Genomic DNA, 6,000 nt, shown 5'->3' with positions numbered 1-6,000 from the left:
GAGGCTTAATGACTTTGCACAATGTTAAATTGTGCATCCTCTTGGAGAGATAGGGTTCTGGCACTTTTTCAAGATCTATAAATACTCTGGAAGTCGGCCTGATTTCTTGTGAGGACCGTGGGCACAGTGCAGGGTGACTGTGTGTACACGTGTGCTCTGCAGGGAACTCCTCACCTGGTACAGAGCCTGCAGTCAGCCAGTCTCTTTTCCTGAAGAGAGGGTGGAAAACACCACGGAGAGAAACAGGCAGCTTCTCCAGGCATAATGGTGTTACTTACTCTTTCACCTTTCAAATACATTACAAAAATATCAGGAGGCCATTAAATAACTCATCTGTCCCCCAGTGGGTGTCCTTCCCTCAGGCAGGAGGGAAATTGTCCAGACCCGGGTCAGGTGTAAGCAAGCTGAGTCTTTTGGAGAAGGACTGGGGCTGTGAAGGTGAGGGAAATACCCAGAATTGTGACTAACAGTTAGGGAGAGCTGTGAGACCTAACAGTCCTCGTGTCACTGAATCTGCATGGGAGAGAAACGCGTGGGTGCCCATGCTGCAGAGCAACGCGATACAGCAGAAGTAGCCCTTGTACGTGGCATTTAGCTACTACAGTTGTGAGAAAGAAATGATTGCTGCAGCCTCCGGGAAGTGCATTGCATTAATTTATGTTACCACTTCTTATCCACAAACAGAGGAGCAAGTGCACAGCTCGTGGCTGGTAGCCGGCTGCGGGTCTGTCGGCAGGAGGCATGAGGCAGTGCACCAGGGCTACCAAAAGCCCCAATAAATAAGTTCTTAAAATTGTTTTTATAGCAGACACTGAATAAGTCTTTTGGACTCCAACATAATTGCTGCTTCTGGAATTTCTCTGTGGATTTTTATTAGAGCTGGCTGAAGCTGGAGGAAACAGTCCCTCTGACGTCAGAACTTTATATCGGGCTGTTTCCATTTTTATGCTGTGCTCCTCTGGGCATTCAAAGCATTTCTGTTACATAGCAGATCTGCCTGGAACTGCTTCATTTCACTCTGCTCTGATTTAAAGCAGATAAAGGTTTTTGCCTGTTGCCAATTACTAGAGCGTGCTTCAGTCTAATTCCAGGTATCATTTGGAGTGTATGTCAGCAGATATTTAGTTCTTTGGAGCATGAACCTTGGGCAGACCAGGTTTACCATAAATAAGAAAGCAAAGGTGCTGAGCCTAGTCTGTTGCTGGAGATAGACAATCTCACTCCCTCTCCCTGTGTGTCGTAAAATGTGTGGTGCTGCATCTGCTGGCTCCTGGCCAAGTGCTTGAGCTTGTTTAGCTGTGGCTAGAATTATTGCATGTGTTCTTCATTCATCACAGCCAATGTCTGAACTTGGCAAGTGCTCCCTAGGCCATGGGTGGCAGCTCTACTAGGTGAGCCATTAGTGGCTGATCTCGGCTGGAAGTCTTCTTCCTGCAGATCTTCAATGAGTTTCAGCTGTGCTAAACAGCAAACTGCAGCTACACTTATGTGCGCGCGGTAGTGGAAACCATTTGACACGCAAATCAGAGATGTCATTTCATTTAGCCAACGACTGTTGGCTGAGAAGGACCTGGACTTGTGCTCGGACCTGCAAGAGACCAGATGGCTAATATGGTCATCAGCCATTGCACCGTAATCCCACATCAAAACTTGGCTTTCCACAGAGTTCTGTAAACAGGAGTGAAATATAGAATGTTAAATACAAAGCAAAGCAGAACCACTCCATTATTACCTGCAGTGATGGGAGTTCAGTGCTGCTTTTAAGCAGCAGGGTTCTTAACTCCAGGCTTTTTCTATTTGGTTTTATTTCCCAAACCCTGCATTATCTTGTTAGGAGAGACATTATTTCCCTTTGGTAATTTCTCTTCCCTTCCTCAATTCTACCACCATTTTTTAAGCTTGCAATGGGGAGATTAAAGTTTATAGTTTTTGGAGCTCTGTCTTTCTTTATTTTCCCCCTTTCCTAATTCTTAACTCATCATGTTAAAATAACAGTAATTAAGTCTGTTCTCACTTAAAATGCAGTCCTGCCTTCAATAGGCAAAATTACATCTGAACTCTCTGAATTGGTCTAACCTTGGCAGTATTTCAACAGAAATCAGTGGCACTATGCTAGGGTAAGATTGGTGTCGATAGAGCAGAGTCAGGCCTCTGGTTATTTGAGTTATACAGAGTCAGTACGCTGCTATCTGTCAGAGTTTGTTAGCTTACATGCGAGGTTATGTGAGCACAAATACAGGGCTCGTCTGGGTCAACTCGGGCTCAATACCAGATCAGCCAGCTAGAGGGGTGGAATTCCAAGGAGCTGTTTGGATCCTCTACACTGCTCTGCTGTTTTGGGGTGGGTTTATTAGCCTGGAGGTATTGTCCAGCCCAGTGGCTGTGTGCTGCACCCAAATGAGAAAGTCTGTGGGAATAATTGAGCAAAGACACTGTCAGAGCTGGCAGCCAGAGTCCCTGCATTATTGCTTTTTGCCATAGGTTTATCCCAACCTTTCAATATCTGCATAAAGAAAAATTTCTGGTAGAATCCTGTGCAAGCCTTTGGCTGGTGTGTATTAGGAAAGTGGGGAATGCTTCTTGGATTAAGTCTCTAGCGTGGATGCCTCCTTGGAGGTAATATCCCAGCCACCTGATTTCAACACATGCTTACAGCTGGCTGTGACACTTTTTCTCACTATCTGTCCTGGAATCCGGTGTTTCTGTACACAGCTGTCTTTCGGAAGTGGCTGGATTTAATGGCATAGGATTCTTTTCCTCTTGCCAGAGGTTTTGGTACCAGTCTTTGCACTCCTTTCCAAAAGAAGAGCCAGAGACTCTGCAAAGTCTATACGTGAGACTTTGTTTTTGCAATCAACCCATGATATAGCAGCAATCTCAAGTGCTGAGATAGATATGTAGTTGGTAAATAGCTTTGAGAATTCTTTGGAATAAAAGGTATACATACTTTGTAAATGTAAGAGACCTAATTCACTTTGTTGCTAGGTCTGTGCTGACCAAGAGTGCTTGGGAAAGATCACACATTGCCATTCTATGTTTCTTGGGATGCAATGGGAGACTTGCTCAGATCCAAGAAAAACTGCTTCTGTGCCTGCCTCTGATTCATGCTGCATAGTTAAATGCCATGGGAAAGCACTTTTAATACAAACACCTTTGTTTATAGGCAGACATTTAATTATCATATTACAGAATTCTCAGGACCAGCTGCCACATGAGATTTCTGGCTAGGACATTTAACATAAAATTAAAACACAGCGTCACAGGCCCATTTAGCTGAAAACCTGAGCACAGTATTTGCATTTTGCTGTTCTCTGTAAAGAGCTTCCTGAATGATATTTCTGTGCAGATTAGTCATGAGAAGTCAGCGTGCTGTAAGCTTGATGACGTCTTTGTGACTGGATCAGAGAACAAATATTGTGATCTGTTCAGTATGGGCTCCCTGTGGGAGATTAAATTTCTTCTCCAAGGAATCTAGGTCATTTGCTAGGATTGGAGCACTGGGCCTCTGTGGAGAGGAAAACCAAACTGATTTTTTTCCATGCTTTTGAATCCAAAATTTTATTGATAATCCTGAATGCTTTGGGAGAATGCATAACAGTCCTAGTACACAGTGGAAAATAATGCTGCATATTAATAAATCTATGTAAAGGAAAGCTTGGAAGCCTACTTCTAATCCTGACGCGGTTTGTGAGATTGAGTGCCTTTCTCAGTCAAGCAAGGATCATATTTGTGAGTTTTCTCTCCTCATCGCAGTCTATTTTTTCCTGCACCCATCATTTCTGCCTGCTGGGTCCCATTCCCGGCTCAAATACTCTGTGTGCTCCGTGCACTGATTGCCTCTGCTTCTCTTCCTACCAGTTCAGTTTAGTTCCAGTGTGCAGCTTTTTGGGAGCTGTGCCTGGTGGATGAATGAAAGGTGGAGCTATCTGGACCTGTGCGCTGATTGTCAAAACTCACGTATGGCTCAGGGTCTTGGCAAAAGGTGGTCAAAGCAATGCAGCCTGGATGAGAGCCCTTGAGAGCTTCTTTGCTAAGAAGTTTCTGCTTCTGCTAGGCAGGGTGTTCTTTCTGGAAAAAAAGCCACATTTAATATACCTCTCTTGTTTGGTGCCAGTAAACAGGAAGAGGAAGACTGCTTCTGGCTTTGTAGATACTTTGCAGTAATAGAATTAGTCACCTTTTTTATTTCAGCATATGTAAAGCAGCCTGTTACCGGGGCCATTGGTCATCCTAGGCAGTGGTCTTCTTGCCTGCCAAGAAGATCAGTATTCAGCTGGATCAGTATTCAGGCTGCAAATGAAACTTTACCAAGCTGCTTGCCTGGTGCTGCAACCTCTGAGCTCACCAGAGACATGAGTACATCCAAGTGCAAGTCTTGAAAATGAAAAAGTGAGAAGGGGAAGGAGAATTGTGAAGCATACGGAGAGGGGGGTGTCGTTTGTTTATTTTAATTTTTTTAATTCCCTCCCCCCTCCTTTATCCTGAGATCAAGAAATGTTTTTTACCACCAGTGTCAGAGTATGAAGAAATACAAAACCACATCTTCCTGTTGCAATACAATCTGCTGCTGGAAACCATGTGAATGTTTTGAAAGACCAGGAGTTTCTTCACAGATCATACTGATTAGTATGTCTGAACTGCAACTCAAATCACTAAGCGTCTGCCCTGCATCACCACACTATATATGATGAGAAATGACCCATAGTCCACGAGAAATACAGTTCATTCTATAACACACTGGGCAAGTGTCTTGGGATGTTGAAGAAAATACTTAAGAGATGGGGGGAGAGGGAATGAAGTTAAATAAACCTAGAAGATACCTCATGTAACAGCTGCAGGGCTGTTGACAAGCTTCCAGCTTAGAAAAAACTGGTCAAGGACAGTTTTTCATAGCTACAGTTTTGTGACCTCCAGGTTGCGATAACCCTGGTATGCATCTTAGTGGAGTAGAAAACTGCGTTTGAAGCAGGTGCCTTGTTTCCACCGTGCTTCTAAGGGAAGCCTAAAGGCTCCGTGAGCTTCTTACACAGGTGGGATAAAGAGGATGGACAAGAGCTGTGGCTTCAAAAGCTGTTTCAGAAGGAAGAGATGGGTGGTCTGTGAAGGGGTGTTGCCATTGTCATTCCTGCAGGAAGCAGGAGCCCCAGAAGCAGCTGAGCATGGCTGGGCAGCTGGTGGGATTGGACTTGCTAGTTTCCCAGTGAGAGTTTCTTCCATGTCTGTGAGAAAAAAAAAGAGCTAGTACTTACCCATATTTGTGTTTCTGGGAAGCCATAGCTCAGGTGTAAGTATCTCAAAGTGGCCAGTGAGCTTGGAAAGAAGGGGATTCACACTGTGCTGCTGCAAATGCATCTTATTCGTCCTAGCTCTTTCGGGACTGAAAACTTTGAATTTCCCAGAAGTCAGGCTTTTATTTACAGTGCACCGAGATAGTTGTCTTGATGGGGTTGTTGAGATATCAACAGAAAATCTTTTCCGTGAGGTATCCAAAACCTCATAGATGTGCCTTGCAAGAAGGAAATGCTTTTCTCCAAAATCCATCTCTGGTTCCCCTTTTGCTTTGAGTGCCCGCAGTGCTAGATCACTGCTGTGGGTGCTGTACGAGCTTGTATGAAATCTGTGAAGTTCCCAGGCTCTTAGGAGCTGTGTGACCATAGGGGTTGGCTACTGACGTGTCCAGGGCTGACCCAGCAGTGAGCAGTGGCCACGTGGCTGTGGCTAAGATCATGGCTGGGACACAGCCCCACACAGGAGGTAGGGATGAGCAGGGCAACCTTGACACGTGAGGCTGATGAAAGTGCTTGTGGGTTTCTACAACTCTGAGTTTCATTGTGGTTTTTTGTGGGGTTCCTTTTCCTTTTTTATACACGCTCTTTTTTCACAAAGTCTTGAGTTAACTGCAGCCTCACAAACAAGATTGTTAAGAAAAGCTATGGTACAAAGTGACATTGGAACAGAGGTTTGCATTGCTCTTCCAGGAGAATTTAGTAAAATTGCTCA

The sequence above is a fragment of the Phaenicophaeus curvirostris genome, chromosome 12 (assembly GCF_032191515.1).
Source record: "Phaenicophaeus curvirostris isolate KB17595 chromosome 12, BPBGC_Pcur_1.0, whole genome shotgun sequence".
Classification (NCBI taxonomy): Eukaryota; Metazoa; Chordata; class Aves; order Cuculiformes; family Cuculidae; genus Phaenicophaeus; species Phaenicophaeus curvirostris.
Note: the sequence above shows the minus strand (reverse complement) of the source record.